Genomic DNA, 23,524 nt, shown 5'->3' on the forward strand with positions numbered 1-23,524 from the left:
GTATATCTCTCCATCTGTTTGTATCTTTAATTTCTTTCATCAGGGTCTTATTTATTTATTTATTTATTTATTTATTTATTTATTTATTTTTGGCTGTGTTGGGTCTTCGTTTCTGTGCGAGGCCTTTCTCTAGTTGAGGCAAGCGGGGGCCACTCTTCATCGCAGTGCGCGGGCCTCTCACTATCGTGGCCTCTCTTGTTGCGGACCCCAGGCTCCAGATGCACAGGCTCAGTAGTTGTGGCTCACGGGCCTAGTTGCTCTGCAGCATGTGGGATCTTCCCAGACCAGGGCTCGAACCCATGTCCCCTGCATTGGCAGGCAGATTCTCAACCACTGCGCCACCAGGGAAGCCCTCATCAGCGTCTTACAGTTTTCTGCATACAGGTCTTTGGCCTCCTTAGGTAGGTTTATTCCTAGGTATTTTATTCTTTTTGTTGCAGTGGTAAATGGGAGTGTTTCCTTAATTTCTCTTTCAGATTTTTCATCATTAGTGTATAGGAATGCAAGAGATTTCTGTACATTAATTTTGTATCCTGCTACTCTACCAAATTCATTGATTAGCTCTAGTAGTTTTCTGGTAGCATCTTTAGGATTCTCTATGTATAGTATCATGTCATCTGCAAACAGTGACAGCTTTACTTCTTCTTTTCTGATTTGGATTCCTTTTATTTCTTTTTCTTCTCTGATTGTTGTGGCTAAAACTTCCAAAACTATGTTGAATAATAGTGGTGAGTGTGGGCAACCTTGTCTTGTTCCTGATCTTAGAGGAAATGGTTTCAGTTTTTCACCATTGAGAACAATGTTGGCTGTGCGTTTGTCATATATGGTCTTTATTATGTTGAGGTAGGTTCCCTCTATGCCTACTTTCTGGAGAGTTTTTATCATAAATGGGTGTTCAATTTTGTCGAAAGCTTTTTCTGCATCTATTGAGATATATGGTTTTTATCCTTCAATTTGTTAATATGGTTTATCACACTGATTGATTTGCATATATTGAAGTATCCTTGCATTCTTGGGATAAACCCCACTTGATCATGGTGTATGATCCTTTTAATGTGTTGTTGGATTCTGTTTCCTAGTATTTTGTTGAGGATTTTTTGCATCTATGTTCATCATAGATATTGGCCTATAGTTTTCTTTTTCTGTGAAATCTTTGTCTGGTTTTGGTATGAGGGTGATGGTGGCCTCGTAGAATGAGTTTGGGAGTGTTCCTCTCTCTGCTATATTTTGGAAGAGTTTGAGAAGGACAGGTGTTAGCTCTTCTCTAAATGTTTGATAGAATTGGCCTGTGAAGCCATCTGGTCCTGGGCTTTTGTTTGTTGGAAGATTTTTAATCACAGTTTCAATTTCAGTGCTTGTGATTGGTCAGTTTATATTTTCTATTTCTTCCTGGTTCAATCTTGGAAGGCTGTGCTTTTGTAAGAATTTGTCCATTTCTTCCAGGTTGTCCATTTTTTTGGCATATAGCTGCTTGTAGTAATCTCTCATGATGCTTTGTATTTCTGCAGTGTCAGTTGTTACTTCTCCTTTTTCATTTCTAATTCTCTTGATTTGAGTCTTCTCCCTTTTTTTCTAGATGAGTCTGGCTCTTGGTTTATCAATTTGTTTATCCTCTCAAAGAACCAGCTTTTAGTTTTATTGATCTTTGCTACTGTTTTCTTCATTTCTTTTTCATTTATTTCTAATCTGATCTTTATGATTTCTTTCCTTCTGCTTACTTTGGGTTTTTTGTTGTTGTTGTTGATCTTCTTTCTCTAATTGCTTTAGGTGTAGGGTTAGGTTGTTTATTTGAGATGTTTCTTGTTCCTTAAGGTAGGATTGTATTGCTGTCAACTTCCCTCTTGGAACTGCTTTTGCTGCATCCCATAGGTTTTGGGTCGTCGTGTTTTCATTGTCATTTGTTTCTAGGTATTTTTTGATTTCCTCTGGGATCTCTTGGTTATTAAGTATTGTATTGTTTAGCCTCCATGTGTTTGTATTTTTTACAGATTTTTTCCTGTAATTGATATCTAGTCTTATAGCGTTGTGGTTGGAAAAGATATTTGATACGATTTCAGTTTTCTTAAATTTACCAAGGCTTGATTTGTGACCCAAGATATGATCTATCCTGGAGAATGTTCCATGAACACTTGAGAAGAAAGTGTATTCTGTTTTTTTTTTTTGGATGGGATGTCCTATAAATATCAATTAAGTCCATCTTGTTTAATGTATCATTTAAAGCTTGTGTTTCCTTATTTATTTTCATTTTGGATGATCTGTCTATTGGTGAAAGTGGGGTGTTAAATTCCCCTACTATGATTGTGTTACTGTCGATTTCCCCTTTTATGGCTGTTAGCATTTGCCTTATGTATTGAGGTGCTCCTATATTGGGTGCATAAGTATTTACAATTGTTATATCTTCTTCTTGGATTGATCCCTTGATCATTATGTAGTGTCCTTCTTTGTCTCTTGTAATAGTCTTTTCTTTAAAGTCTATTTTGTCTGATACGAGAATTGCTACTCTAGCTTTCTTTTGATTTCCATTTGTATGGAATATCTTTTTCCATCCCCTCCCTTTCAGTCTGTATGTGTCCCTAGGTCTGAAGTGGGTCTCTTGTAGACAGCATATGTACAGGTCTTATTTTTGTATCGATTCAGCCAGTCTGTGTCTTTTGGTTGGAACATTTAATCCATTTACATTTAAGGTAATTATTGATATGTATGTTCCTATGAGCATTTTCTTAATTGTTTTGGGTTTGTTTTTGTGGGGTTTTTCCTTCTCTTGTGTTTCCTGCCTAGACAAATTCCTTTAGCATTTGTTGTAAAGCTGGTTTGGTGGTGCTGAGTTCTCTTAACTTTTGCTTATCTGTAAAGGTTTTAATTTTTCCATCAAATCTGAATGAGATCCTTGCTGGGGAGAGTAATCTTGGTTGTAGGTTTTTCCCTTTCATCACTTTAAATGTGTCCTGCCACTCCCTTCTGGCTTGCGGAGTTTCTGCTGAAAAACCAGCTGTTAACCTTATGGGGATTCCCTTGTATGTTATTTGTTGCTTTTCCCTTGCTGCTTTTAATATTTTTTCTTTGTATTTAATTTTTGATAGTTTGATTAATATGTGTCTTGGCATGTTTCTCTTTTGGTTTATCCTATATGGTACTCTCTCTGCTTCCTGGACCTGATTGACTATTTCCTTTCCCATGTGTGGGGAAGTTTTTGACTGTAATCTCTTCAAATATTTTCTCAACCCCTTTCTTTTTCTCTTCTTATTCTGGGACCCCTATAATTTGAACGTTGGTGCATTTAATGTTGTCCCAGGGGTCTCTTATACTGTCCTCAATTCTTTTCATTTTTTTTTTCTTTATTTTGCTCTCTGGCAGTTATTTCCATCATTCTGTCTTCCAAGTCACTTATCCGTTCTTCTGCCTCCATTATTCTGCTATTGATTCCTTCTGGAGTATTTTTAATTTCAGTAATTGTGTTGTTCATCACTGTTTGTTTGCTCTTTAATTCCTCTAGATCCTTGTTAAATGTTTCTTGTATTTTCTCCATTCTGTTTCTGAGAGTTTGGGTCATCTTCACTATCGTAACTCTGGATTCTTTTTCAGGTAGGTTGCCTATTTCGTCTTCATTTATTTGGCCTTGTAGGTTTTTACCTTGCTCCTTCGTCTGTAACATAATTTTTTGTTGTTTCTTTTTTTTTTTTTTTTTTTTCTCTTTTTGATGGGTGGTGCTGTATTCCTGCCTTACTGGTTGTTTAGCCTGAGTTGTTCAGCACTGGAGTTTGCAGGAAGTTGGATAGAGCCAGGTCTTGGTGCCAAGGTGAGGACCTCTGGGAGGCCTCACTCCGATTAATATTCCCTGGGGTCCAAGGTTCTCTGTTAGTCCAGCGGTTTGGACTCGGAGCCCCCATCACAGGAGCTTGGGCCCGACCTCTGGCCTGGGAACCAAGATCTCACAAGCTGGTTTGCTGGCAGTTCCTCCCGTCCCGTTAGGTGTCCATGGTCCCCCACTGGTGCCTGGTAGGTGCACTAGTTTTGAGGAGACTCGAATTCCGCATCCTCCTAATAGGCCATCTTGACTCCACCCTCTGCTAAATGTTAACATTAGGAAAAGCTGAGTGAAGCATAGAGGGGAACTCTCTGTACTGTTTGTGTAACTTTTCTGTAAGTCTAAAATTATGTCAAAATAAACATTTATTTTTTAAAGCATAAAGTAATGGGACTGTTGTAAGATTTCCTCACATTGTTAAATGGTTTAGTATTAGTTCTATTGTGAATTACGTATTGGGAGGGAAGATGAGGCACTGGAATCATTTTAGGGCTCAGGGCCTCTAAATGCTACTTTCAGCAAATTGGCTCTGTCCCCAGGAAATCACCAGGCAGCTCTATTCCTCACTCAAGCCCATTTCTTCCCTCCTTGGAGGTTGAAGGAATTTAGAAACACCTCCTACTGCACCACCACTCCCTCCTCCCGGACGGTTCTAAGGGCTTGGGCCCCTGACCCCCAGGGTGTGGGCATACTTTATGGTGTCAATAGGGCAATCCCACCAGAATAGACTATTCAACCTTAATTCCAGAGCCAGAGTATGCATGCTTGGGGCAGGGTCATTTCGTTAAGGTAATAATAAATCCTACTTTCCAGGTTATAAGAATTAAATGAGATAATATATGCTACAACAAGGGTGGACCTTGAAAACAGTATGCTAAGTGAAATAAGCCAGATACAGAAGGACAAATATGATTCCACTTATATGAGGTGCCTGAAATAAGCAAACTCACAGCAACAGGAAGTAGATTAGTGGTTACCGGGAAGGGGGCAGTGGGCGAATGAGGAGTTGTTGTTTAATGGGTACAGAGTTTCTCTTGAGATGATGAAAAAGTTCTGGAGCTGAATGGCAGTGATAGTTGCACAACAATATGAATGTACTTAATGCCACTGAACTGCACACTGGGAAATGGTTAGGGTGGTAAATTTTTTTTTTTTTTTTTTTTGGCTGTGTTGGGTCTTCGTTTCTGTGTGAGGGCTTTCTCTAGTTGCGGCGAGTGGGGGCCGCTCTTCATTGTGGTGCACGGGCCTCTCATTGTCGCGGCCTCTCTTGTTGCAGAGCACAGGCTCCAGACACGCAGGCTCAGTAGTTGTGGCTCACAGACCTAGTTGCAACGCGGCATGTGGGATCTTCCCAGACCAGGGCTCGAACCTGTGTCCCCTGCATTGGCAGGCAGATTCTCAAACACTGCACCACTAGGGAAGCCCCAAAGGTGGTAAATTTTATGTTTATGTATATCTTACCACAATCAAAAATACTAAGAAAATTCAAAGAATTAGATGAGATGATTAAAAGCTCCTATAAAGCCCCAGCCCATAGTGGACACAAATACCATTAGCTTCCTCCTTCACTAAACTTTTAGAAAATAGAACTATTATGTAATTGTTCCATGTGATTTTTGACCATGGCAGCCACATTTGTTTTTTATAATTAACCACATTCTTAACCCCACTATGACGTGGTTTTCAACATTCATTTTTTATTCTAATGCAACGTTAAGACTGAATGATGAATTTTTTAAAAAACATTAGGCTCACATGTCCTGTAAGAGCATTTCTGTTTAGCATAACAGATCAAAACTGAAATCAACTACATGATTCCCAATGGTGCTGTGAGGAATTTTGGCCATGGCTCTAGGTACAGCTTTACAGGTATGCTTGCATATACCCTAACACTGTTGATTAATTAAATTGTGTTCCTCCCCAGGTTTGTGCAACCACTCATAACCCTCTTCCCACCAGCACTGCCATTGCTCCTACCACTTCCAACAGAGGACCCCTGAGCCACCTGTGGTGATAATTTCATACCTGGGCCCTCAGCCTAGGTTTGGCATTTCTGTGACCACTAGCTGAACTTGAAAGTCACTCTTAGAGTTAGTGTTATCATGACATCTTGCTGCTTCTGAGCATGTGGCCAAACTCTGCCAAGATGCTGACACGTGACTGGCGTTTCATTGCCTGTTTCACTTAGCCCCGGTTTTGTGACAAAGCTCCCGCTTCCTGGTGAGACTTCATGCTCAGCCTTTTGTTAGATGAGGATTATGTGCAGGGTCCTGGCCTTGGACGTCAGGGTGAGACACTGTCTTGCAGAATACTTCTTTTTTACGGTTTCTGTAAGGGAAATTTCATTGTTCCACACTTTAGCTTTGGTTTTGTAATCACTGATTATATAATGAATTCTGGTTCTGTTCTGGCAAAATCAGTCTGCACTATTAAAGACACAGGAGATACAGCTGCTTTAGAACACACAGAGATGGCTCCTCCAGGTCCATAAGTCCCACCGCCTCCGCCACCATCCTTGTCAATCTCCTGAAAGATCAGTTTCACGGTATACTACAATTCGTTGGGGATGGTAGTGCCATAGTATGACAGCTCCTTCACTGTTGCACAAAGAGTAGCAGGTCTTTGTTTTGAAGTTTGCAATTTTGTGAAACATCAGCTACCTCTAGTGGGGCTAACTGCCTCCCTCATGTCTAAGTGCTTGAAAGTCTGTGGCCTTGACTTCAAGATTTGTGTTTCCAGATGAAATACACAACTCCCAGTTAAATTTCAATTGTAGATAGACAATGAATACATTTTTTAGCATAAGTATGTCCCATGCAATACTTGGGACATACTTACACTAAAAAAAGTACTCATTATTTGGCTGAAATTCATATGTAACTGGGCAGCCTCTTATCTTTACTTGCTAAATCTGGCAGCCCTACTCAAGATCAGACTCTTGTCATTGTCCTATCCTCTGGGTCTGTCCTTGTGGGACTCCGATAATTCATTCTGCCAAGAAGCCTGAGACAGAATGAGGGAAAGGAAGAATCTTAATCACACTTGGCCTTTTGTTCTGTCTAGCTCCAAGTGTCACAGATATGCATTAAATTCATAAATAAATGAAAACCTCTCATTTAGACAGCTGAAGTTTAGTTCATTTCTATCCTGAAACTTTAGCAAATTGGATTCCATTGAAAGGAAGGATAAAGAGGAAAGAATGATCTAGGGATTGAGTCACTCATCCCAGGCCCAGTGACCATGGTGTGGAGTGACCACGGCGTAGCACTCTCTCTTTAGTCTCTATTTGAAAACTTAAAGGATTCAATTAAATGACCTCTAAGATCTCTTCCAGGGCTAATAATTCTGTGGTTCTGGCTTTAAAAGGTCTGAAACTTCTGAGGTATGTTACTGAAAATCACAATATTAGATTAAAAAGTTTTTAAACTTAAGGAATTTTTTATTTATGCTTAATTTTTAAAATAAGTTGCTTACTGATTTTCTGAGAAGAGTACGTATCTTGACTTCCTCAGAGCTCTTCCTATTACATTAAATATTTTGTGCAAACTTTTTACATAATTAGTATTCAGGTACAAGATTTGCCCGTTAGGATACTCCAATAGAATTTTCCACATCTATCATTCTTAAATGACTTTGGTCAACTCCAACATTCTAAATTAAAGCTGTAACATGAGCTCAAGTCATAAGTAGTCACTCTAAGGAGAGATCAATATGATCTTGGGTAAAGAAAGATATTTTATGAAAACATTCTTAATCGAGACCCAAAATATATGCTAGGGAAAAAGCACTTAGGTTAGCACACTATTCATTCTTTTCAAGTAGATTCAACAAGCATATTGATCACTGGACCATCCCACACTCTCCTCTGGCTTCAGCCTCCATTTTATAAATGTTTATGGCTTCCATATCTCCATGGCCACATTTCATTTCTCTCCTCCGTTTCAGAGCCAAATTTCTAGCTCCCTACTAGAAATCTCCACCTAAATGTCCCACAGGCACCTCAAACTCAGTAAATCTAAAATAAAGTGAAAATTAACACAACATTGTAAATCAACTATACTTCAATTAAAAAAAAATAAAATAAAGTGGCTATTATCTTCACCCCACTACCTGCTCTATTGGTCTCCTCAAACTTGATTAATGGTATTATTATCCACCATCATCATTAGCACAAGCTAGAAGTCTGATAACTAGCTCTGAATCAATACTCTGAATCAACAGGTTACCAAGTCCACTTAGTTCTACCTCCTAAATGTCTCTTGAATCTCTGTCCATTCCAAGAACACTGCCTTAGTTCAAGCCCTCTCACCTGAACTAGGTAGGTAGTAGTCTTCAGAATCTTTCCCACCCACCTGCACAGAGACAGAGTGATATTTCTAAAATGTGGCTCAGATCATCCTAACCCCTCCTCACCATAGCCATCCACTGCTTAGAGAAGAAGGGCTAAACTCTTTTACAGAGAAATGTGACCTTTCGATGTATGACCACAGCTGATTACTCCCAATTTCATCTCCCTCCTCAATACCCCACAACTTGCCATTTCGCCTGTCCATTATCTCCTTCCAGGCTTGCCTATACTGATCCCTTTACAGAAATATCCCTCCTTTATCTCCAGCTGGTGAATTCCTACTCATCCTTCAAGACCTCATTTAAGGGTCACCTCTGGACAGGCTTCTCTGCCTAGTCCCCTTCCTTACTCTACCACATGCCCACTTAGTGACCCCTCATACAACACCTCAGCACATTGTTTATACCCTCACTGTACTGCTAACGCTTTGCATTACAATTACATATTTTTCACCTGTTTCCTCTACTAAACTAAGAACTCTTTGAAGATGGGGCCATGGATTATTTGGCTTTGCATCCCTAGGACCTAGCAAGGGGCTTGGTACAAGGCAACTGCTCCATAAACATTACTTGCAGGGGTGGGGGTGGATAAATGAAATAAAAAAGAGGTGGAATTTTTAGATAGGTATCGTGCTAAGTGCTTTATCTCATTTATTTCCTATAACAACTTTATAGAGGAAGATACTACTACTACTGCCATTTTTATAGATTAAGAAACTGAGAGTTTAAGTAACTTGCCTAAGTCCACATATTAATAAATGATAAAGTCCACAGATGGCTCTTGTTCCTCCAGATTCTTTCCTTGCTCAACTATGCGAGGGTATTGATGAGCAGAGGAGAGGTCAAATGTCAGCAGGCTGTAAGGGAACACTATAAGAGCAGGGAGATTCTACAGATTGGATAATCTGTTTCTCAATTATTAGAAATTCATTACTCATTAATTAAATATTCTGTGAATCCCACTTAAATTCCAGGCTTCCTGATCTTTATGTTTACATTTTACAGTTTTTATTATGATAAAATATTTGCTATTACAGAAAAGTACATAAAATATATGTATGGTTTAAGAATAATTATTACATGTGTAACCTCCACACATGTCAAGAAATAGAATTGTCAGGGCCTCAGAACCCTGCCTGCCTTGTCTCTCTCCCTGAGCACTGGAGAAATCACCATCCTGACTTCTGTGATAATCATTTCCTTGCTTTTATTTGTTGCTTTGCCACATAGATAGATATAGATAGAGACATATAAATATATATTTCGAGTTTCCTATTGCTGCTATAACAAACTACCACAAACTTTGTGGCTTAAAATTATCTTATAGTTCTAGAGACCAGAAGTCTAAAATGGCTCTGCAGGGCTGTGTTCCTTCTAGAGGCTGGGATGGAATCTGTTATCTTGCCTTGTTCGGTTCTAGAGGCTGCCCCTTTCCTGCATCTTCAAAGCCAGCAGCATGGCACCTTCTGTCCTCTCTTCCCTTTGCTTTTGTTCTCTTGTCTCTATGACTCTGACTCTCCTACCTCCCTCTCAAAAGGGACCCTTGTGTTTGCATTGGGCTCAACTGGATAATCCAGAATAATCTCCCTATCTCAAGATTCTTAATAACATTTGCAAAGTTCTTTTTACCTTATAAGGTAACATATTTACAGGTTCCAGGGATTAGGATGTGGACATCTTTGGGGGACATTTACCAGTTTATCACAACCTCTAAATAATTTCCTTTAGTAATGTCTATTCTTGAACTTCATTTATTTATTTTTAAAGAGCTTTTTGATGTGGACCATTTTTAAAGTCTTTATTGAACTTGTTACAATATTGCTTCTGTTTTCTGTTTTGCTTTTCTGGCCCTGAGGCATGTGGGATCTTAGCTCCCTGACCAGGGATTGAACCTGCACCCCCTTCATTGGAAGGCAAAGTCTTAATCACTGGACCACCGGGGAAGTCCCTTGAACTTCATTTATATGGAATCATATGGTATATATTCTTTTGCTCATATAATCCATTTACATTTAATGTAATTATTTATATATTAGAGTTTAAAACCACCATCTCATTTATATTTGTCCCATGTATTATGTATTGCCTTTTCTTTCCTTTCTTGCCTTCTGGGGTTGTTCAAAGAAATTTTTTAATGACCCCATTCTTTTCCTTCTACTGGTATGAAAATTATATACTCTCTATTTTTTAGGGATTATTCTAGAACTTAATATGCATCCTAAACTTAAAGTCTGAAATTAATCAATGCCTTTACTTTCTCCCACATAATTCAAAGACCTTAAAATATTTTAATTCCATTTACCCTTCCTGACATGTTTTATTCTCAAATATTTTAGTTCTATCTTGTTATTATTTTGTAAGTTTTGCCCTTAAAGACATTATAACTGTTGTTTTATACAGTTAATATTCACTTAGATGTATCCATATACTTATCATTTTCTTTGCTTTCTTTTGTCTTCTATCTCAGGTCTTCCTTGTGAGATCACTTTTATTTTACCTAAAGGAAAGGTCTTAAATCAGAGTGTGCTGGTGGCAAACACTCTCAGCTTTGATCTGTCTAAAAATAACTTTATTATGACCTCATTCTTGAAAAACTTTTGCTGGGTGTAGAATTCTAGGTTGCCAATTATTTAAGTTTATAAACCACAGGTTTATATAAGTACATAAGTGTATAAACCATTGATGGTTTCATTCCACTGGCTTTTGGCTTCCTTTGTTACTTCCTTTGTTACTACTGAGCATTCAGCTATTGTCTAGTTGCCACTCCTTTGAAGATCATCCTTTTCTCTGGTTAATTTTAGCATCTTATTTGTCTTTGGTTTGTTAAAGTTTCACCATGATGAGTCTGGGTATAAATTTCTTTTTATTTTTTCTACTTATTATTCTTGTATCTATGGATTGATATCTTTGATCAGTTTAGAAAAATTCTTAGCCATTATCTCTTCAAATATTATCTTTATCCAAGCACTTCTCTCTTCTCCTTCTGAAAGTCTGATTAAATGAATGCTACACCTTTCACTCTGTTTTCTTGCCTCTTAACCTCTCTTTTACATTTGCCATATTTATTGTTTCTCTACACTGTACTCTGAATAATTTCTCCTGATCTATATTTCACTTCTCTAATTTTATCTTCAGTTATATCTAAGCTGCTTAAACATGACTGTTGAGTTTTTAATTTGGGTTATTGTATTTTTTATTTTGAGACATTCTATTTGGTTCTTTTTAAATCCGCTAAATCACTTTTTATCATTTCCTTTTCTGTACATATGTTTTCTACTTTTTCTTTGAATTGAGTAAGCATAGTTGCTTTTATAGATTATCTAGTGATTTCAAAATCTGAAGTCTTTGAAGATCTCTTTCTTTTAGTTCTCATTCCTGATGGCTTATTGTCCTTGTAGGCTTAGTTATTTTTGACTGTACACTGTTTGTTGTCCTTGAAATTTTATTTGGAGGGATTCTTTGAAGACTAGGTTGACACTAATTTTCTCCAGAAAGAACTTTCATTTGCATCTGCTAGGCACACAGGGACACTTTAAATCACTTTAAAGTCACAACTTAAGAGGGTTTTATGGTATTATGGTTTCTTTTTCTCTTTGTTTTTGTTCATTTATTTATTTTTTTCATCATCAAATTGATATGGATTTGGAAGCTGTGAAAGTACTCACTTGCAGTTATAACTTCTCAGAGCAGTTCCCTGCATTTACCACCTGTCCTGCTCTGCTCATCATAAGGACCTGAGGGAGGAGGATCCTATACTTTTGTTTCACCCTTGCCCTGAGGTTTTTACCCTTATTAGTGAGGGGAGGAGCAGACCCTGGGCTTTGGCTTTGTCCTTGTCCTGAGAAGCCCGCAGAACCAAAGTTCAAGTTTGCCCAAAATGACAAATGTTCTTAGTTGAAAAACAGCTTCAGAGTGCCACTTAACTTTCAGAGACCTTGTCTCCCTTTGATTTGGGGCTTTAACTTCTTAATATCTTGCCAGAGCTTTGATGCTTTTAAGAAGTTATAAAAAAATTTTTTTAGTCAGTGTTTTTTGTTGTTTCTAGTAGGAGGTTGGTCTGATCCCCATCTTGCCTTATTCCTGGAAATGGAAGTCCTTTGCTCATCTTCCTAGGCTTGGCTGAACTGCACACTTAGAAACTAGAAACCAACATGATCTACTGTAAGTAAGTTAACATATGAAAAAGTAAGCACATGTTTTATTCTTTTTTTTTAACATCTTTATTGGGGTATAATTGCTTTACATTGTTGTGTTAGTTGCTGCTGTATAACAAAGTGAATCGGCTATACGTATACATATATCCCCATATCCCCTCCATCTGGTGTCTCCCTTCCACCCTCCGTATCCCACCCCTCTAGGTGGACAAAAGCACCGAGCTGATCTCCCTGTGCTATGTGGCTGCTTCTCACTAGCTATCTGTTTTACACTTGGTAGTGTATATACGTCAATGCCACTCTCTCCCTCCGTCTCAGCTTACCCTTCCCCCTCCCCGTGTACTCAAGTCCATTCTCTACGTCTGCGTCTCTATTCCTGTCCTGCCGCTAGGTTCTTCAGAACGATTTTCTTTTTTTTAGATTCCATATATATGTGTTAGCATACGGTATTTGTTTTTCTCTTTCTGACTTACTTCACTCTGTATGACGGTCTCTAGGTCCATCCACACCTCTACAAATGACCCAACATCATTCCTTTTTATGGCTGAGTAACATTCCCTTGTAAATATATGCCACATCTTCTTTATCCATTCATCTGTCAATGGACACTTAGGTGGCTCCCATGTCCTGGCTATTGTGAATGGTGCTGCAATGAACATTGTGGTACATGACTCTTTTTGAATTATGGCTTTCTCAGGGTATATGCCCAGTAGTGGGATTGCTGGGTTATACGGTAGTCCTATTTTTAGTTTTTTAATGAACCTCCATACTGTTCTCCATAGTGGCTGTATCAATTTACATTCCCACCAACAGTGCAAGAGGGTTCCCTTTTCTCCACACCCTCTCCAGCATTTATTCTTTGTAAAGTTTTTGATGATGGCCATTCTGACTGGTCTGAGGTGATACCTCATTGTACTTTTGATTTGCATTTCTCTAATGATTAATGATGTTGAGCATTCTTTCATGTGTTTGTTGGCAATCTGTATATCTTCTTTGGAGAAATGTCTATTTAGGTCTTCTGCCCATTTGTGGATTGGGTTGTTTGTTTTTTTGATATTGAGCTGCATGAGCTGCTTGTATAGTTTGGAGATTAATCCTTTGTCAGTTGCTTCATTTGCAAATATTTTCTCCCATTCTGAGGGCTGTCTTTTCGTCTTGCTTATGGTTTCCTTTGCTGTACAAAAGCTTTTAAGTTTCATTAGGTCCCATTTGTTTATTTTTGTTTTTATTTCCATTTCTCTAGGAGGTGGGTCAAAAAGAATCTTGCTGTGATTTATGTCATAGAGTGTTCTGCCTATGTTTTCCTCTAAGGGTTTTCTAGTGTCTGGCCTTACATTTAGGTCTTTAATCCATTTTGAGTTTATTTTTGTGTATGGTGTTAGGGAGTGTTCTAATTTCATTCTTTTACATGTAGCTGTCCAGTTTTCCCAGCACCAATTATTGAAGAGACTGTCTTTTCTCCATTGTATATTCTTGCCTCCTTTATCAAAGATAAGGTGACCAAAGGTGCGTAGGTTTATTTCTGGGCTTTCTATACTGTTCCATTGATTTATATTTCTGTTTTTGTTCCAGTACCATACTGTCTTGATTACTGTAGCTTTGTAGTATAGTCTGAAGTCAGGGAGCCTGGTTCCTCCAGCTCCGTTTTTCTTTCTCAAGATTGCTTTGGCTATTCGGGGTCTTTTGTGTTTCCATACAAATTGTAAAATTTTTTGTTCTAGTTCTGTGAAAAATGCCATTCATAGTTTGATAGTGATTGTATTGAATGTGTAGAGTGCTTTGGGTAGTAAAGTCATTTTCACAATGTTGATTCTTCCAATCCAAGAACATGGTATATCTCTCCATCTGTTTGTATCATCTTTAACTTCTTTCATCAGTGTCTTATAGTTTTCTGCATACAGGTCTTTTGTCTCCTTAGGTAGGTTTATCCCTAGATATTTTATTCTTTTTTTTGCAGTGGTAAATGGGAGTGTTTCCTTAATTTCTCTTTCAGATTTTTTATCATTAGTGTATGGGAATGCAAGAGATTTCTGTGCATTAATTTTGTATCCTGCCACTCTACCAAATTCATTGATTAGCTCTAGTAGTTTTCTGGTAGCATCTTTAGGATTCTCTATGTATAGTATCATGTCACCTGCAAACAGTGACAGTTTTACTTCTTCCTTTCTGATTTGGATTCCTTTTATTTCTTTTTCTTGTCTGATTGCTGTGGCTAAAACTTCCAAAACTATGTTGAATAATAGTGGTGAGAGTGGGCAACCTTGTCTTGTTCCTGACCTAGAGGAAATGGTTTCAGTTTTTCACCATTGAGAACGATGTTGGCTCTGGATTTGTCATATGTGGCCTTTATTATGTTGAGGTAGTTCCCTCTATGCCTACTTTCTGGAGGGTTTTTCTCATAAATGGGTGTTCAATTTTGTCAAAAGCTTTTTCTGCATCTATTGAGATTATCATATGGTTTTTATCCTTCAATTTGTTAATATGGTTTATCACACTGTTTGATTTGCGTATATTGAAGAATCCTTGCGTTCTTGGGATAAACCCCACTTGATCATTGTGTATGATCCTTTTAATGTGCTGTTGGATTCTGTTTACTAGCATTTTGTTGAGGATTTTTGCATCTATGTTCATCAGTGATACTGGTTTTCTTTTTTTGTAACATCTTTGTCTGGTTTTGGTATCAGGGTGATGGTGGTCTCGTAGAATGAGTTTGGGAGTGTTCCTCTCTCTGCTATATTTTGGAAGAGTTTGAGAAGGATAGGTGTTAGCTCTTCTCTAAATGTTTGATAGAATTGGCCTGTGAAGCCATCTGGTCCTGGGCTTTTGTTTGTTGGAAGATTTTTAATCACAGTTTCAATTTCAGTGCTTGTGACTGGTCTGTTTATGTTTTCTATTTCTTCCTGGTTCAGTCTCGGAAGGATGTGCTTTTCTAAGAATTTGTCCATTTCTTCCAGGTTGTCCATTTTATTGGCGTATAGTTGCTTGTAGTAATCTCTCATGATCCTTTGTATTTCTGCAGTGTCAGTTGTTACTTCTCCTTTTTCATTTCTAGCTCTGTTAATCTGTGTCTTCTCCCTTTTTTTTCTTGATGAGTCTGGCTAATGGTTTATCAATTTTTTTTTATCCTCTCAAAGAACCAGCTTTTAGTTTTATTGATCTTTGCTATTGTTTCCTTCATTTCTTTTTCATTTATTTCTGATCTGATCTTTATGATTTCTTTCCTTCTGCTAACTTTGGGGTTTTTTTGTTCTTCTTTCTCTAATTGCTTTAGGTGTAAGGTTAGGTTGTTTATTTGAGACTTTTTTTGTTTCTTTTTGTTTTTTTAAATTTAATTAATTAATTTATTTATTTATTTATTTTTGGTCGCATTGGGTCTTCATTGCTGCGCACGGGCTTTCTCTAGCTGCGGTGAGCATCGGCTACTCTTCATTGCAGTGCATGGGCTTCTCATTGCGGTGGCTTCTCTTGTTGCAGAGACCAGGCTCTAAGCACGCAGGCTTCATTAGTTGTAGCTCATGGGCTCTAGAGCACCAGCTCAGTAGTTGTGGCGCATGGGCTTAGTTGCTCTGCGGCATTGGGATCGTCCCGGAGCAGGGCTCGAACCTGTGTCCCCTGCATTGGCAGGCAGATTCCCAACCACTGCGCCACCAGGGAAGCCCTTTTCTTGTTTCTTGAGGTAGGATTGTATTACTATAAACTTCCCTCTTAGAACTGGTTTTGCTGCATCCCATAGGTTTTGGGTCATCGTGTTTTCATTGTCATTTGTTTCTCAGTGTTTTTTGATTTCCTCAGCAATCTCTTGGTTACTTAGTAGTGTATTGTTTAGCCTCCATGTGTTTGTATTTTTTACAGTTTTTTTCCTATAATTGATGTCTAGTCTCAGCACATGTTTTTTAAGTCTCTTGTACTTCAGGGAAAGAATCTTTGCAAGCTTCCCTTAAATAGGCTACAAAAATTGAAATGCATAAAAATTTTCAAGAAAATATCTGAAATTTTCTAAGAAATGTTTTCTCCCCCCAAATTTAATTTTCTAACCACTACTAAATTATTTTAAAATTGCAACACTTTATGCAGAAGTTACTTTTCCAGAAAACTCAACCACCCAAGAATCCAAGAGTAAAAGTAAATAAAATGACCCTATACAGTCCAATTAGATGGCAAAAGGAATGTCTCCTTATTTAATGTACTTTATTCATCAGAAGTCCTTAAGGCCTCATTCAGAGTTAGCTCTTATTTTATACACAATTCAAAGAAACCTCATTGTCTGGGTTCTAGCCCATAAACACTTAAAAGGAATAACTTGAAGGAAAACATGCATTTTGAAAGGCAGGCTCATTATAAGACCCAGGAATGGCATCTGACAACTCTACAGGTGAAGAGTAGAGAAGATTATAAAAAGCTGTCCAAAAAGGTCAAGAAGAGGAACATGGAGGCATTTGCCCAACATTCTACAAAAGTTTGTGGGAGGTTCGTTGCACCATTCACAGCTTAGTGAACAAATGTCTACACTCTTGGTGTTGATCCTGTGGCAGCATCAAACCAGTGAAGTTGTTCCTAAAGGCAGAGAGGGATGCAATGTCTTTAATACATTTTCTATATTTTTAAGGAATTAAAATTTTAAATTACTTTTATGGTAAAATTTTTCTGATTTGGAGAATCTCACTCACTAGCAGGGTCTGAAAAATAAGGATTTCTGTATTAATAGCCTCTTGAAATCCATGTTCCCTCTGAGAGTGACTCCAGCAAATTCAGAGCTTATAAATACCCTAAATGTACCTTTCAGTCCTTTAGCCTTCAATCTAGGAGTTGAAAGAAGGGATATTTTTCTCAGTATCACTGAGCTCTAAAATCGGAACTTAAGAGAAAACAACTATAGTGGCCACGTTTGAGGGAAAGAGGCAGAGATGGAGAGGGTCTGGCTTTACTTCAGAGCAGCCCCAGTTTGGGCCGGTTATATAGATACACAAAAAAGAAGTTTATCAGTGCAAAATGGAACTGTCAACATTGTTAAGTGATAGCTAATAATCAGGGTTCAAAAGTTGCATGGGGAAGGGGAGATGAAGGAGAGGGAGGAAAGAAAACATTCCCCAGACCATCCTGCTTTTGTTTATCTCCCTTTCAGCCCAAATGATGCTGCCTTTGCCTCCTGATGTACGTTAGGAGACGCAGCTCTCAACTTACACATTGATTTTGGATCTCACCGAAACGCGGGCCCAGTTTCTGTGGTATAGGAGAATCATTACTTGAAAGGTTTCAGACTTTGCTGATCCCACGAGATGAGATGCTGAGTTTTAGTATCATTCTCATTATTGTATCATTAGTATCATTCTAGAGTCTCAAAAGCTGGAAAACCCAGACACCTGCTTATTGCAAGATGCTGGCTACTCTACATCCAATGTAAATTCCCTGTGTTTTCCCCTTAGTATTTATCATACCAACTTGACTTTCCAAGTACTTAATTTGTATTTGTAAGCTATTTTCTTTTTTTTATTCCATGAATGGAGTTAACAACTGGACTGTAGTAGGAGAAAAGGACTTCTGTTTTGTTTAGAATTGGCAAGTAGGTGTCATTTTGCAAGTCAGTTCTGGTAGATTTGATGGAAAAGCCATGTTCTAAAGAATATTGAAACTGCTTCCAAGTTCAGGAGGGAAGAGTTCAGAGATCCATTAGCAAAGTCTGCTCCAACACAGGACTGGGAGTATAGCATGCCTGTCGAATATTTGTTATTGGTGGCTTAGTTCAACAAATACTGAACGTCAAATAGTGTGCAGAGTGCAGGATTTTGTTTGTTTTATATTGTTTTTGTTTTAAATAAAGAAGACATTGTTCCTTTATTTAATGTAATAAATGGTGGACACATGACCAAACAACTAAAATCCAGTGTGGAATACGCAGCAATGAAAGCATATCAAGGTCCAAAGGGTCAGAGAGGAAGAAGTGGGATGACGCCATCAGGGAAGTGGTCTAGAAGAAGGCCTGACATCAGCAATTTCAGAAGGCTGGACGGCCTCAGCTTTGGTCTGAATTCATCTCTTCTCACCTCAACCACTAACAAATGGCAGAGCACCAGTACATGACCAGTTTCTGGGCAGATTTCCCATAGGCATTTTAATAAATAGCTCATATAGCTCTTCTCTCTGTCATCCACAGCCTCATCTCATTACCAGGAAATCCTGGCTGGATGCCACAAGTGTATAGTGTACCGCCCTGTGGACATCTGAAGGAGCCAAGGCAGGACTGCACAGAGAGCACGCTAATGGGCTCAGGCTTTCAAAGCACACATGCTAACAATGACAGGAATGGCCCAGAACCAAGGACAATTATTATTTTTTTTTCCCAAGGACAATTATTTTTTAAATACATAAGCTTTGTGAATAGTGTCAGGAAGGTCAAAAATCGAGAATAATCCAAGGTTTATGAAAAATGCTAAACAAAAGGGCTATTGATAAGTTTGTTTAGACCAAAACAACCAAGTAAGACTATGATCAATTTTGGGGGAGAGATGTATAATGCTAACATAACAAGAACATTATAAGAAAAAAATCATATTTACAAAATCATTTTCCTCTGTATAAGGTGTTTCTCACAGGTGGTGCATGAAACTCACCTAGAGTGTTTGTAAAAATGTATATTCCCAGGCCCCATTTCAGACCTACTAAGCCTAAATCTTTGGAAGCAGGTTGGAGATGTGCATTTCTAACAGCTCTCCCTCCTCCAAGTGATTCACATGTACTCTAAAGGTTTAAAACCACTACCCTTAAGGACAGAATGACAAGGGCTATAAGGCAACGAAATCCAAGATAAATGAGAAGGTGGTGAGAGTCCCAGCTGCTTCAAATGCATTTAATTCTGCAACTCCTATGAAATACATCCAGGATAATAAAATAACCTGCAGATGCAATTATACAAACATCAACATCAACCTTTAAGAAATCATGGGAATGGCACGATCCCTAGAAGCTGGAGACAGGCAAATATTGGTTGCCATTACATGGCAAAAGGGGAGATTCAATAAAATACAGAATTGTCAGCTGTATATGGATTCCCAGTGTTCCTAAACACTTAAAAGTAGAGTGTTGATCATTAATAGTCAGCCTGGAGTCATCACAAATAAATCCATACGTGTCTTTTATTTTAAGCTCCAACAAACCCTTGTTGAAAATAGTCATTATAAATTATAAATAAAAACGGCATACTAAACTGATCTCATTTTTTTGATATGTCTGTTAGAACAGCAGAATGATGAAGTTAGTTTATGTTGAGTTTTTCTTAGGCATTTGACAAAGTGTCTCATGATATGTATTGAACAAGATGCAGAAATCTGAGAAAACTGATAGGACTAACCATTAATATTTATTAAGAGCCTACTTTATGTCAGGAACTCTACTAAGTGTTTTGTGAGTACTAATTAATTTATACATCTACCCATTCCTATAAAGTAAAAAGAATTGTCCCATTTTACAGATGAGGAAACTAAGCAGAGATTCATCAGGTAACTTGCCCAGGGTCATATGGCAAGGATAGGATGGAGCTAGGGTTGAGGGATCAACTCTGAGATCAAAGCTTGGGTGCCTACCAACTGCACTATATCTCAGATGCATGGAGTTGCAGCTGGGTAAAATGCCATGTCCAGAAAGAGTCAATCTGTGGTTCATGCCAACCTGAGGGAATCACTAATGGCTGCCATGGGTCTACAAAATTGTCCCAGAACTGCTCAACATTTTTATTAGTGACTTGGATAAAAATATAGAGGTTGGGCTTATCAAATTTACACATGGCATAAAGCTAGAGGGAGGGATAGCTAAAACTGTAAATAAGAGAATAATGATCCAGAATGATCTTGGCAGATGAGAACAACAGACCAGAGCCAAAAAGACAAAAATTTTAAAGGACCATGGTAAAATCCTATACGCTGATTACAAAAGAAGGTATGATCAGGAACACCCAGCTTAAGTGCATAAGACAAAACCTAGGAGATTAATTAGATCTATTGATACAGTCAGTCTCCTATAGACGTTCAAAATGATAAATATGCAACGACAACAAAATGACCTCATGTACTTCGTTGTCTCACTGGCTCCCTGACCCATACCCCTCCCAAGCTGAAACTACCATATTTCATCTAATTTGAGAGGCCATTGATTGCAAGATGCACCAGTGGTTTCGTACCACTGAGAAAGGAGGAGGGAATGCATCAATTAAACTAGGACACAATGCTTTCATATTACTTAGCATTTTATTTTATAATGATTGAAGGAACTTTTTAAACTTTACTAGCTCTTTGAAGAAGATGCAGTGACTGTGGCACCTCCTGACCCTCAGCTGTTAGCTCGTGTGCAGGAACAGTTAGTGAGGAAGTTTTTAAGGATACTGGAAAGACATCCTCGGAGCCAAAGAGAGGGATTCACAGAATCAGAGTCGCATTAACCAGCTGCAGTGGAAACGAAACCCCTGCGGAAGGTGTGGGCATCTTTATTAGAGGCACAAAGGAAAAGAACCTCAAAGTGAAAGGCCTTGGTGTTCCACTAAGACCCTGAGAATTACTACAAGAAAAATTCCTTGTGCTGAAGGTCCTAGGACTTGGGATTGCTTTCAGAAGAGAGTCCAGGGAATTCCTTGGCGGTCCAGTGGTTAGGACTCTATGATTTCACTGCTGAGGGCCCGGGTTCAATCCGTAGTAGGGGAACTAAGATCCTGCAAGCCATGCAGCCAAAAACAAGCAAGCAAGCAAACAAACAAAAGATGAGAGTCCAGAAGTGATCATTGATTTACACAGCTCTTCTGAGATTGTTCAACAGATTACTTCAATCAGTACAGAGCCAGGAGTATAGGTTGAAGTCACCATTGCTGATGTTTAAGTTAGCTATTTTAATTAATTACTAAAAAAAGTTTAATAGACATAGATTTTATCACATCAATTGTGCATAATATGAAAGGAACACATAAGAGAAATAAATAGGTTAAAGTATTCCCCAGACTTCTCATTCAGAGTCCAGTCTTCGAAATGCATTTCACTTCAGAGTTGGGTATATATGTCCTGTTTTTCCAAACACAATCATCCTCTGTGCCAGCAGGGGTGTCAGTTATGCAGGATTTCTTTAAACAGTTCTTTGGGGCCTTCCCTGGTGGCACAGTGGTTAAGAATCGCCTGCCAATGCAGGGGACACAGGTTCGATCTCTGGTCCAGGAAGATCCCACATCCCGCGGAGCAACTAAGCCCATGTGCCACAACTACTGAGCCCACGTGCCACAACTACTGAAGCCTGTGAGCCTAGAGCCTGTGCTCCGCAACAAGAGAAGCCACAGCAATGAGAAGCCTGTGCACCGCAACGAGGACCCCCGCTCTCCGCAACTAGAGAAAGGCTGCGAGCATCAGCAAAGACCCAACGCAGCCCAAAATAAATGAATAAATAAAATTTTTTTTTAAAAAAAGGTCTTTGGAGGATGTTTTTTTCCCAAGCCAATGACTCCAGCCCCTAACCCCAAGTTTTAATACAGCTCCTTTCTTGATTCTTTTCAGAAGGTGTCAACAGAAGAGTCCAGAAAACAACCAAGATTATATTCCTTCCTGAAATGGTCCTTAAATGGTTTGTTGAATGAAAAGTTGATGAGTTGCTGTTGTCCATTTGTACCATGAGAAATATAAAGCAGGTTGGCACAAATGCAGGTGGCCACTGCTACGTATTGTCTGTCCCCTGGCCAACAACAATTATAAGACACCACTGATCAGAAGAGGCATCCTAATCTCAGAGATGTTAAATGTGAAAAGATGTGTATCTAAGAATCAATCAAATCCAATAATTATGCTCTGCTTGCAGGCTGAACCCAATCCAAACTTTGGAATCTATGCTGTTCCATGACAAAGGAGGTTCAAGAGACTCTTACATTCAAAGATTTAATAGTCACAGTTCTGTTTACTCTGGTGTAATGTAATCGAATCATCCATAATTTTGCTGGGAGAAGTATTTGAATCATCATCTTCCAGTCTGGGGCATGAGTCAGTTGCCCAGCTGGAGAACGACTTTGGCTAATTGACATCTGGTAGCCCCTCCTCAATGCATCTTCCTGGTTCTTTACATCTCATGGAATGGTTAGTTGTCACCACATACTCATCAACTATTTTTCCTAAAATAGCAGCCATGAAGTTGGGGATTTCCAAACAACATAGAATGCTACTTTTATAAATATTATAGTGAAAAGCATAAAAATTGAACTCAGGCTAACTTGAGTTCTATTATGACACTCACTAGATGTAAGATCTTGGCTGAGTTTGCATTTCTAAGCTTCAATGTCTTTATTAGTAAAATAGAGGTTGCCATAATTCTGATTATTAAATAAGATAATGTATGTAAAATGCTGAACACCATGTCTGGCCCACACAGTAAATGAACAATAAATGGTGCACCAGAACAAAGTGCAGATGGATCAAAGATTTAAATGTAAAAAGTGAAATAATAAAAATAGTTGAACATGACATGGGAGATTATTTTTATAATAACAGAATGGAGAAGGCTTTTTAAAATGACATATGTAAAGAAGGAGGAGGAGAAGGAGAAGAAAAAAAGCCCCAAGTGAAAAGATTGATACATTTGACTACTGAAAACATAAAACTTTTCTACCTAGAAATAAAAATGACCATAAAATGAACAAACAAATGAAAAGTTGGTAAATGTAGTTGTACCATACAACGCAAAGGGTTAATTTCCTTGCTATATAAAGGTCTTCTAGAAATCAACAAGGAAGAGACCCGTAAACTAATTGAAAGTTTTGCAAAGGATGTTTGAAAGAAATATAACTTGCTCTTAAACAGATAAAAAGATGTTTTACGTCACCCTAAGAAAAGAAGTTAAGTAGACAAGTCAAAAACTACAATAAGCTATTTGTCTTCACGCTTCCTGAGATGCTGTGCCTACCTACGTGCCAGGACCTCTGTCCACTGACAAGCGCAGGATCTTCCTCATCCTGCCTCTCTTCATCTTGGACTCCCCCTCTTGCCTCCTTCTAGAAACCCCAACTGGATATAAGCCCACTAGAAAAAAAGGCTTCCCCTCTACTGGCCCCCGGATGTCCCCCTAGCTTCCAGGTTCTGACGATTCTAGACTGGCTTCCCCCAGTGGAGACTGAGCTCTGATTAGGATAAAGCTTAAAAACATGTTTCATTTTGTTTTTGTGTAGTACTGGGTCTATATCCAGGGAGCAATAACCTGGAATATTCTG

General features: G+C 38.5%; 1 pseudogene; it reads left to right on the forward strand.

Annotated features, from left to right (window-relative positions):
- Positions 1-20,201: 20,201 nt before the first annotated feature.
- On the forward strand, positions 20,202-21,165 carry LOC132351723 (small ribosomal subunit protein uS10-like; annotated as a pseudogene).
- The last annotated feature ends 2,359 nt before the right edge of the window (positions 21,166-23,524 follow it).

This window comes from Balaenoptera ricei, chromosome 17 (assembly GCF_028023285.1).
Source record: "Balaenoptera ricei isolate mBalRic1 chromosome 17, mBalRic1.hap2, whole genome shotgun sequence".
In the NCBI taxonomy this organism is placed as follows: domain Eukaryota; kingdom Metazoa; phylum Chordata; class Mammalia; order Artiodactyla; family Balaenopteridae; genus Balaenoptera; species Balaenoptera ricei.